The following is an 11,912-nucleotide window of genomic DNA, read 5'->3' as shown; positions in this document are numbered from 1 at the left end:
TCTTGACAGCGGTATGTACATCCTTCCATATGTTTGGCCAATAAAGACCGGCTTGTAGGATTTTAGAGCAGGTTTTGGATGTACTTGCATGTCCACCATAAGGGGCGGAATGACAATGTTGGATTATACTTTATACCTCTTCTTCAGGTATACAGCGACGGAAAATACCATCGGAGCCTCTTTTGAAAAGTAAAGGGTCGTCCCAGTAGTAATGTTTTATGTCATGGAAGAATCGTTTCTTTTGTTGGTAGGATAAATCAAGTGGAACCACTCCGACGGCTAAATAATTGACAAAATCAGTGTACCATGGTGTAACGCATATAGCCAAGGTGGTCTCTACCTGCTTGTCAGCTCTATTTTCTTCCAAATTAGCTATAAGTTTATCGTACGAGAAATCATCGTTGATCGATGTTCTTTCCGATTCCAGGTTTTCAAGTCTAGAGAGGTGATCTGCTACTACGTTTTCAGTTCCTTTTTTATCTTTGATTTCCAAATCAAATTCTTGTAGCAACAAGATCCACCTTAGGAGTCTAGGTTTAGCGTCCTTTTTTGTTAAGAGGTACTTAATGGCAGCGTGATCAGTGTAAACGATTATTTTAGCTCCGACCAAGTAGGAACGAAATTTATCTAGTGCAAATACTACTGCTAAAAGTTCTTTCTCGATCGTGGCGTAATTCATTTGCGCTTCATCTAGAGTTCTACTCGCATAATATATGAAGTGAAGTTTTTTATCCTTTCGTTATCCTAAAACAGCGCCTACGGCGTAGTCACTTGCGTCACACATTATTTCGAAAGGTTCATTCCAATCCGGGGTCTGCATTATGGGCGCGGAGATCAATGCTTGTTTAAGTGTTTGAAATGCTTCTAAACATTTATTGTCGAAGATGAATTCAGCATCTTTCATTAACAATTCGGTTAAAGGTTTAGTTATTTTAGAGAAATCTCTAATGAATCGTCGGTAAAAGCCAGCATGTCCTAAGAAGCTTCGTATTTCCCTCACAGTTTTCGGAGGTTGAAGGTTTTCGATTACTTCTATTTTGGCTTTGTCTACTTCAATTCCTCTATTTGATATGATGTGTCCTAAAACAATTCCTTCTTGTACAATAAAGTGACATTTTTCCCAATTAAGTACTAGGTTTACTTTTACACATCGTTCTAGAACTCTTTCTAGGTTTTCAAGACATTCTTCGAAACTTTGCCCACATACGGAAAAGTCATCCATAAAGACTTCCATGATGTTTTCGAGAAAATCGGCGAATATTGCCATCATGCACCTTTGGAAAGTTGCAGGAGCATTGCACAAGCCAAACGGCATTTGTCGATAAGCGAAGGTACCAAAAGGACATGTGAACGTTGTCTTTTCTTGGTCATCAGGATGAATTGGTATTTGAAAGAAACCTGAGTAACCGTCCAGATAGCAGAAATGAGAATGCTTGGCTAGTCGTTCTAACATCTGGTCTATGAATGGTAAAGGAAAATGATCTTTTCGGGTTGCTTTGTTTAGTTTTCTATAATCAATGCACATTCTCCATCCTGATTCAATTCGTTTGGTTATAGTTTCTCCTTTTTCATTTTCGATCATTGTTATACCTCCCTTTTTTGGTACTACGTGTACAGGACTAACCCATTTGCTATCGGATATAGGATATATGATACATGCCTCTAATAACTTCATTATTTCCTTCTTTACTACCTCACTCATGATCGGGTTTAGTCTCCTCTGATGTTCCCTAGAAGTCTTACAGTCTTCTTCTAGCAAGATGTGGTGCATACAAATAGAAGGACTTATCCCTTTAAGATCGGTGATGTTGTATCCTAGTGCGGTTGGATATTTTCTTAAGATATGTAGGAGTTTTTCGGTTTCAAGTTTTCCTAGGTCTGCATTGACTATTACTGGTCGTTCAAGTTCTAAGTCTAGGAATTCATATCTCAGATTTTTGGGAAGTGTTTTCAGGTCGAGGGTTGGTTTCTTAAGGCATTGCGTAGGATCTGATGTTATTGCTAAACATTGGTTCAGTCTGTCTTCTACACGATAGTCGGACAAATCGTCATTTTCTAATTCTGTTTCTTTTATGCATTCATCGATGATATCCATGAAGTAACATGTGTCTTCTATTGCAGGTGCTTTCAAAAATTTGGAAAGAATAAACTCAATTTTCTCTTCTCCTACTTCGAAAGTGAGTCGTCCTCGTTTTACGTCTATGATAGCACCGACAGTTGCTAAGAAGGGTCTTCCCAATATAATGGGGGTGACTTCATCTTCTCTTATGTCCATAATTATAAAATCGGTGGGGATGTAGAATTGACCTATGCGCACGGGAACGTTTTCAAGAATTCCTACGGGATATCTAACGGAACGATCTGCTAATTGCACAGACATTTTAGTTGGTCTTAATTCTCCCATTTCAAGTTTCTTGCATATGGACAAGGGCATAACACTGATATCGGCTCCTAAATCGCATAAAGCTTTATCTATGACAAATTTTCCTATATGACAGGGTATAGAAAAACTACCAGGATCTTTAAGTTTAGGAGGCATATTCTGGATTATTGCGCTACACTCAGCAGTGAGTGTAACGGTTTCGCTATCTTCAAGTTTCCTTTTATTAGATAAAATTTCTTTTAAGAACTTAGCATATGAGGGCATCTGTGTAATAGCTTCTGTAAAAGGAATTGTGACGTTTAATTGTTTCAGTAGGTCAACAAATTTTTTAAATTGGCCCGCGTCTTTGGTTTTAATTAGCCTTTGAGGATAAGGGATAGGTGGTTTGTAAGGCGGTGGAGGTACATAAGGTTCTTTTTTTCTACGGTTTCCTTATTACACTCTTCCTTTTCCTTAGGTTTACCTTCTTCCTCAGTTGACTTTTTAGAGTTTTGGTTCTCAATCCTTGGGTCAGATGGTCCTTCTACCTCTGTACCACTTCGTAATATAATTGCATGAGCGTGGCCTTTCGGATTAGGTTGGGGCTGTCTAGGAAATGTACCAGTTGGGGCAGCAGTAGGCGCTTGTTGTTGAGCTACTTGCGAGATTTGTGTTTCCAGCATTTTGTTATGGGTAGCCAGAGCATCTACTTTACTTGCTAGTTGTTTAATCTGTTCGCTAGTGTGTACATTCTGGTTTAAGAACTCTTTATTGGTTTGCTGTTGAGAAGCTATGAAGTTCTCCATCATGATTTCCAAATTGGATTTCCTAGGAACGTTATTGTTAGGTGTAGATGGGGTCGGCTTTTGATATCCAGGAGGTATAGCTGGAGCTTGACTGGGAGCTTGACCTGGTGCGTATAAAGCGTTGTTACTTTTATATGAAAAATTAGGGTGGTTCTTCCAGTTTGAGTTATAGGTATGCGAGTAAGGATTTCCTTGAGCATAGTTCACCTGCTCTGTTTGAATTCCTGTTAGGAGTTGACAATCTGTAGGGGTGTGACCTTGAATTCCACAGACTTCGCAATTTTGAGTTACAGCAACCACGGTGGCTAGAGGTGATACATTTAAACTTTCAATTTTCTGGGCAAGAGCATCCACTTTTGCATTAACATGATCAAGGCTACTTATCTCGTACATGCCACCTTTCGTTTGAGGTTTTTCTACCATTGTTCGGTCGCTTCCCCACTGATAATGATTTTGGGCCATGCTCTCGATAAGTTGATAAGCGTCGGTGTAAGGTTTATCCATAAGCGCACCACCGGCGGCGGCGGCGTCTATTGTTAGACTTGTGTTGTATAAGAGACCATTGTAGAAGGTGTGAATTACTAACCAGTCCTCTAAACCATGGTGTGGGCAAAGTCTCATCATGTCCTTGTATCTTTCCCATGCTTCGAAAAGAGACTCGTTATCTTTTTGCTTAAATCCATTTATCTGGGCTCTCAACATAGCTGTTTTGCTTGGAGGAAAATATCGGGCAAGAAAGACTTTCTTCAACTCATTCCATGTGGTGACTGAGTTGGAAGGAATAGACTGAAGCCATCTTCTAGCTTTATCTCTTAACGAGAAAGGAAAGAGACAAGTCGAATTGCCTCTGAAGTGACACCATTAACTTTAACAGTGTCAGCGTATTGGACAAATACGGATAAATGAAGGTTTGGATCCTCGGTAGGATTTCCAGAAAATTGATTCTGTTGCACTGCCTGCAACAGCGAAGGTTTAAGTTCGAAGTTGTTCGCTTCGATTGCGGGTGGGGCAATACTCGAATGTGGCTCATCCTGCGATGGAGCAGCGTAATCTCGAAGAGCACGAGCTGGTTCGGCCATCAATGGTATCGCCGTAGGAAGGAGATTTTTGAGATCAGGAATTTCGATTGGAGGAAGATTGTTTCTAGCACGATACTCCCGAATTCGTCGTAATAATCGGAGATATCGTTCAACGTCGTTGATTCGTAAGTAGTACAGCTCGTCTTGTGAGCGAGTGTGTGGCATACAAATCAAAGAAAAAGAGAAAAAATAAAAATTGCCTTAGTCTCTACAGCGTAACAGAAGAGTTACGATATCGACTAAATAAAAGTCCCCGGCAACGGCGCCAAAAACTTGATCGCGACTTTGTGAGTCTATCGGGGTACTAACTGCAAGTGCACAGTCTAATCGCGTTGTTTTAAAAGATATTGATCCCACAGGGACTTAATGAATCGATCTACCGTTTTTCTAGGGTTACTGCGTAAAGCTAAGGCGGATGATACTTTAATGATTAGGGGGAAAAGTAAAACTAAATTTGGATCTAGATAAAATATCAAATAATATGGATATCAGTATGTAGTTCGTCGTAATTAGGGAATCAAATCTTCGTTGGTCTTTTTCTTAATTTTAAAATAAGTCTTTTCAGTAGACACTATTAATTAAAAGTCTTTTCCTCAAACTCTCACTCTGTTGAATTAGACTATGACTTTATATTGTAACGTACGCTCTCACTATTTCGTTAAATCTAAAATCACTTTTGAAAATAATAGAATCTATAGAAACTCCTTTTGAGAAAATACTAACCGTTTAAACACCCTCGTCTCAAACTCTCGCTCTGTTGACTTAGATTATATGATTAAACTTAAATGCTTAACTCTCGTCCTCACATTTAACTTTTAAAAATAATTTTTGAAAATGATTAGAATTTAATTAACCTTAAAAATTGCTTTCGCCCTGATTTAAAGTTAATGTTCAATTTACACTGTCCAGTTAAAAACTCAAACCGTCGTTCTATTGATTTTAACTTCTTTATGTCTTTTACTCTCGTACAAAAACCTTGGTATTAACTTTGTAAATTGAGACCAGAAAAAGAGTGACTATATTTTGAAATAAATTTAAACCAACTCAATTTCGATTCCTTTATTCCGCTTACTTTACATACCGATATCTAAATTAATTAGGCAGACATGATAAACATGCATAAACAATAATCGTGCATAAATACGGTCATATCAAACAAACAATATATATAAACAGCGGAACAAAGCATATGTAAATTAAAACAATAAATCAATTAATTTATGAACCTGGAAAATTACTAGAAATATGGATTTTATCTCCTAGCTTCGATGCTCGAACACTCCACCACAAGCCGGTTGGATTTGTTCTTCACAATTCTCAATCAGATAGGAAAGTAAAAACAAGGAAATAAAATACTATGATCTAACGTAAGGTTAGATCCAGTAAAAATTACACAATAGTTTTCGGTGTAGAAACTATCGTGAGAAAATAAATTGTTTGCTTCGGAAATTAAACTAGAAAAGAAAAGAAAATAAGATGCTTGAAAATTTAGAGTGCTGGAAAATTATAATGCTGGAAAGATATTGCTGGAAAAATTGTACGGAGAAGAGAGAGCTTCAATTGGCTTTTGTGAGGTCTATTTATATTCACCTCCCCAAATAACCGCTTCCTCGAAAGTGTCTTCAGTATGGTTCAAAGCGTCAACGAGTGCAGGAGAAAACTTAGGGGAAAACGTCCACTCTGTTACGCACGTAAAGCCTAAAATATAGGATGAAATGTGTGACGTCCGTCACACTATGTGTTACGGTCGTAACACTAGGTTTTGGGACGTGACGCTCGGCATGTTCTCGTGGCGGTCGTGACAGCCATTTCTTTTGTTCCAAACGTGGACTGGGCTTTGGTGCTTCAGCTTGCTGCTTTTCCTAGAAAATCCTCTTTTTGCACCCCTCTTCTTTCTTTTTCACACGTGCTTTAAATAATGATACCTGAAATAAATAATAAGAAAATACCGAGTAATATTGAATAATATAAAATAAATTGAATCAATTAACGATATAATTTAATTAAATCAAGTCTAAAAATGTGATATAGTTTCATGTTATCAGTAGGATCAAAACCTCGTAGTTCGGGGTAAAAATCTCAAAATAAGTTGGTGAATTGGTTTGTCAAAAGCCTTAACGTCTTTTGTTATCAAAGGGATAAAACTCAACCTAAACCACAATCCACCATGTGAGGAGAGCTTCAACATACTAGTGAGGGATCCACCCTATAATAAGTATGGAAGACTTATAGTCCAATCACTAAGGATAAGGTATGCTTTACATCAACCACTATGATAACTCAAACATATGGCTAATGTTTATGAAAAAAGGTTTGGCAAAGGTGGCCATTGGAACCACAAAATAATTTAAGTGAGTTGTATTTACCAATTAGAAGTATTCACAAAATAAAGTCAAAGTTGACTTAAGATTCAATTCAAAGTAAGTATTAATGAAAAGAGTTTGAAAAAATCAAAGGCATTTGGCCTAGGTTTCTAGTTTTTGAAAACAATGTCAATGTTTGCACAAAATGAGTTTGGCTTGGGTTAGAGTGGAGAGAAGACGACAAGGGCTAGTCCTAAACATGCAAAGATGAGAGAAGAGAATAAAACCCTTGGAGTTCCTTTCCTTTGGACTTAGCAAGCAATAAGCAATTAACTCAAGCAATCAACCAAATATTCAATCAAGCTCCTAGGATCTTCCAAATGGACTTGTCTTTCTCTTAACTTGGATGCTCATGACAATGGTCCTTCTAATTAGCTCAAGTTTGGTATCCCTATCACACAAGAACAAACAAATCAAAAAGTTCCATAATGCAATAATAGAAATGGACAAAGAGAGAGTTTAGATTAGGGTTCCTTTCAAGCCAACTTCAAGATTTAAGCATTCTAAAGGCATGAGTCCTAGTTGCTCTTCAATAAATTTAACATTCTAAAGGCATGAGGCCTAGTTGCTCTTGAATTCCATTAAGCATAGGTAAGGTCCTAATTCTAAGTCCTTTCTCCTTTTTGCATTGGGTTCACACAAACAAAAACAAAACAAGCACAAGGCAATAATATATTTACACAATAATGTGCTCAAGGGAGCAAAAGGGAAATGGCATAAACATAAACATGAGCTTAAGTGAGCAAAAGGAAAAGACAATATGAATAAATGAGCAAGAAATTAAATTGCATTAAAGTAAGCAAGAATTAAATGCTTGAATTAAAAGTTAGTAATTAGTAATTAGTGTTAGTGTGCCATAAGGCAATTTAGCGCTATGTTAAGCAATCGTAAGTGGACTAATGTAGTAGTCACACCTATCTGAGACCGATCAATAAAACTATAGGCAAATAAACACAAATTAGAGATCATGACTAGTAAGCAAAGCTCCTACAACTTGCCATGCCAAAAGAAAAGAAGAATGACCTTGTATGGACTTTAGGTTTTTTGCTTGACCAAGAAGCAACCTATCTTGGACACAAAGCAATTCACTTGATCTTTGATCAAGATGAATTTGATTTGGATCAAAGAAGGTTAAGCGTCTCATATGTCAAGGCTAACCACAAATCATTAACTCATTGGTCAAAAGAAAAAGAAGAAGAAAGGAGATGAAGATAGAATGTACAAAATGAAAATCAAATGACATAATCAAAACACATTGATCAAACATGAATGGAATCAACATCAATCAATGGTAAACAGAAGTGAAATGAAGATTAGAAGTCAAGAAAGGTCAAACATTTTTTTGGTATTTTTTGGAATTAAAATAATACATAAAAAAATGAACAAATAAAGGTCAAACTTCAAATCCAATTCAAATCAACTTGGATAAGTCCAATTGGATCATCATAAGTCTAACATGGTCAAACAAGGTTTGACAATTTTTCTCAACATTTTTTGAAAACAGAAACTAATTTTAAACAATTAAAAATGAAGAAAAATAACATAATTGGACTAAAATGTCAAATAAATCTCAAATCAATTAAGAAATTGATGAGAATATTTTTAATAGACTTATCATCATCCAAAGATGTTAAGAAAATATTTTTGGCATTTTTGAATATCAAATGGTATTTTAAATGAATTAAAAACAATCAGAAATGAAATAATTCACAAAAAATATTAAATGGAATCACAAAAATAATTAAAAATCATTTTATGAAACTAGAATTTAAGAGAAATTTTTTGCAATTGGTCCCATATTTTTGTGATTCCAAATAAAGAAGTTATGAATTTTTGAAAATAAATGGATTAAAAGAAATTAAAACAGAAATTAAGAAATTAGAAAAATCCACAGTCGTCTGATCAGAGCTCACTAATTGACGTGGCTGATCAGAAGGCTCTCAAGCGCGCGCTCATTGTGTTCCTTGGTCAACATCACCACACATTGGATTTAAAATAGTCAAAACAATCAAAGGTTCAGATTATATCGTGCCATTTAGATCCAAAGGATACTAGGCTTCCATGTAAGGGACGGTGGTGGAAACCACCGTCTTCTCCGACGAGCTCAATAATCCGGCCACCAGTTGCAGGTTTTACAACCTCAACCAAAACTCACAATCCATATACCAAATTAAAGCTGGGGTGATGTACATCACCCCTGTAACCTTAGTTTTTACTCAAGATCCTTATAGAAGAAGAAATCAAAGGTTGAAAAACTAGGTGTTCAATTTGAAGTTCACCAATTCACAAAATTCAAGCCACCATTGGCTTGCCTCTCACATGAGGACTTTAGAAAACTCAACCAACACAAGCAATGCATAATATTCAGTGAGATTCGAAGCAAAACAGTTGAGGTATACACCTTTGTAGTGCAACTTGTATGAGCTCAATTTAACCAATCCTTTTCTTGCAGCTTGATTTGGATTCTTGGTATGAGAGTTAGGCTTAGGAATTAGTATTGAAATTCAACTGATGTTGTTGAAAATCAAACTTGAAAAATGAAAGTGAAAACTCAAATTCCTTTGGTGAGAGGTTGGGGAATGAATTCAGCAGAGATTAAGGCACCTTCAGGTTGAGATTTGAGTGAGGCAAGCATTCTATTTATAGCCACAGCTGCAAGGAAAGTGTGAACAAATTTGTGTGCATGAAGTTGGGTCCTCCATGCATGGGCCTGCACAGGCGCATGTGAGGCCCAAAACCTAATTGCAAATGAATGCTAAACATCAACCAAGGTGAATTGGACGTGCAGATTGCAAGGCATTAGCTTGTGTATCAAGATTTCACTTGGATTCCATAAATGAACACAAATATTCATCTCTTTGAAAGTCCCAATTGGAAAATCCAAACATAAGCATATGAGTAATGGTTGGAAAGGTCTTGACATAAGGAACAAAATCTATGTTGAACAAAAATCCATTTGGGATTTGGAAATTTATGAAAACTGGCCATGAAGTTCAAGGTACAAAACATGCATGTGAAACATTTGCCAAATAGGACCAACTTCAAGCCCTTATGTTGCAATGATTCAAGCCTCAAATGGAAAAACCTCCAACATCAAAGTTGTAGATATTTTAAATACAATAAATTTAGACTTAAAATTTGCATCATTTGGATTTTGTATGAGAAAGTTATGGGCACTTGAAGTTAGACTTTTCAAGATTCAATGGCTTTGGTCCAAAGTGACCTATAATGTTTTGTATTATCACATGTGTTTATTTTAGGATTATGAAATTTTGTCCAACATAAAATTTGAACTAGACATCTTAAAATTTCCAATTCACTTAGTATCACCTCAAAATCATAAAAAATGAGTGAGTTAGGTCTTTGGGAAGTTGACCCAAAATTAGGGTTTCAGTCAAAATGACCTATAATGTTTTGAAATGAATGAAGACCTTCCACGTTTAAAATAGATTTTTTATGAACATGAAAGTTTTTCATATGGTTTTTAAGAACATTTTTTCTCTTGGGGTCATCATCATTTGACAAACACATCAAAAGTTAGGTCTCAGTGGATTTCAAAATAGTCAGATGAATTGACTGGTCAACTTCTCAAATCCAAACTTCAATTCTTGATGAATAAATGATTTAGGACACTCACATAGGCTGATATATGCATAAAATGATTAATTAAAGAACTTCCCTTGATTGAATTTGATCATAGGTTGAGGTTGCTTCATGAGCAAGGTACAGTCAATACACAGTTGAATTAGGGTTTCCTTGGGAAGCAATCCTCAAGCCCTTTGGTTTATCTTGATCAAATTAACAAATTGAGATACTTGGGAGACATATATGATGATTGAGAGCTTTGGGAACCATTGTCATGCTTGCTTCCACCTCCATCTAGCCACTTCATTGAGCATAGGGGTCTCCTAGGAGCCTTGGATCACATGATTTCTTAAGCTTCAAAACAAACAAAAATAGTGACATATTTTTGTTCTTTTGGTTAGTAAACAAAATAAGAAAATCAATAATATACAATTCAAGCATGCTTGGTGGTCTCAAACCAACTCACACAAATCCCACCCCTAGGGTAAGGAGTCAAGATGCTATGATCCTTGAGGCAAATGCAATGAGCAATGATATGATGCCATGAGGGATATTAGGGTCAAAATTAGGCTCTTACACATCTCATACAAATTGAGCAAGTTATGGTCTTCGGAAGTTGACCTCCTAACTAGGGTTCAGAAAAAATTACCTACAATCTTTCACCATAAAAACTGACTTTCAAAGCAAAACTAACTCTTGACTTCAACGTGAAAGTTGTTCAGAATGTCATTTTGAGTAACTTTTCTCTTGGAATCATTTTCATATGACAAAAATTGTAGGATATAGGTTCTAGGGAACCCCAGTTTTGACCAGTTGACTTTCTCTGATCAACCACCATGAACCATCTTTCTATCTTGATATTCTCTTGATTTTTGGGACTCGTGGAGGATCATGCATGCATAAGATGATGTAATATGAAATATACCTTGAAATATTTGATCAATTTTTGAAGAAACTTGTTGAATAAGTCACACAAGATACCTAGATGAATTAGGGCTTCCAAGGCAAACAAGCTTCAAACTCTTGATGAATTCTTGATCAAAATGATATGTGAATACCATGGGGATCCATATATGATGTCTAGAGTCATTGTGAACCATATATTGATTAGTATCCTAGCATTTAGGGTCTCAAACCCTAGATATGAGCTTGATGGAGCATAGGTGAGCATACACACTACCTACAAAAACAACAAACTATACATTGACATATTTTTGGTATTTTGGTTAGTAAATAATGAAATACAAATTATGATACAATCAAAATGTGCTTGGTGACCTCTCCCAATGCAATCCCCAATTTATGAGTGGTAAGGAGGATGCCAAGGTGTGATCCCAATGCCAATGCATATGATGAGATAGCATGAGGGATCTTAGGGTCAAAATTGGGGTCTTACATCATGTAATTGGCTTGATTATCTCTGTCACTTCTTTCCATCTTCATCTCTTTCTTTTTCTTTTCTCATTGTGTGACATTGGTCTTTGAGATTAACTTTGTGTTAATTTTCTAACTTGTCTGACATATACATTGTCATTGTCCTGATATCATTAACTAACCACTGACTTGTAACCTTAATCTTTCTTTTACCTTATTGTCATTTACATTATTGTCATTTAATTCAAGTCATTTAAGTTTATGTCATTTACTTAATGCACTTTAATTTCATGTCTCATTATCATGATATCACTTCATCTTATGATATTCATATGTTGCTCTT

General features: G+C 36.1%; 1 non-coding gene across 1 annotated transcript; it reads left to right on the top strand.

The window, feature by feature from the left end:
- The first annotated feature begins 3,763 nt into the window (after positions 1 to 3,763).
- On the top strand, positions 3,764 to 3,870 carry LOC127077924 (small nucleolar RNA R71). The gene has a single exon (XR_007787684.1). It is a non-coding gene; the product is annotated as a small nucleolar RNA R71 (small nucleolar RNA).
- The last annotated feature ends 8,042 nt before the right edge of the window (positions 3,871 to 11,912 follow it).

The sequence above is a fragment of the Lathyrus oleraceus genome, chromosome 4, assembly GCF_024323335.1.
Source record: "Lathyrus oleraceus cultivar Zhongwan6 chromosome 4, CAAS_Psat_ZW6_1.0, whole genome shotgun sequence".
Lineage (NCBI taxonomy): Eukaryota > Viridiplantae > Streptophyta > Magnoliopsida > Fabales > Fabaceae > Lathyrus > Lathyrus oleraceus.
Note: the sequence above shows the minus strand (reverse complement) of the source record. Positions and strands in the feature narration are given on the sequence as shown.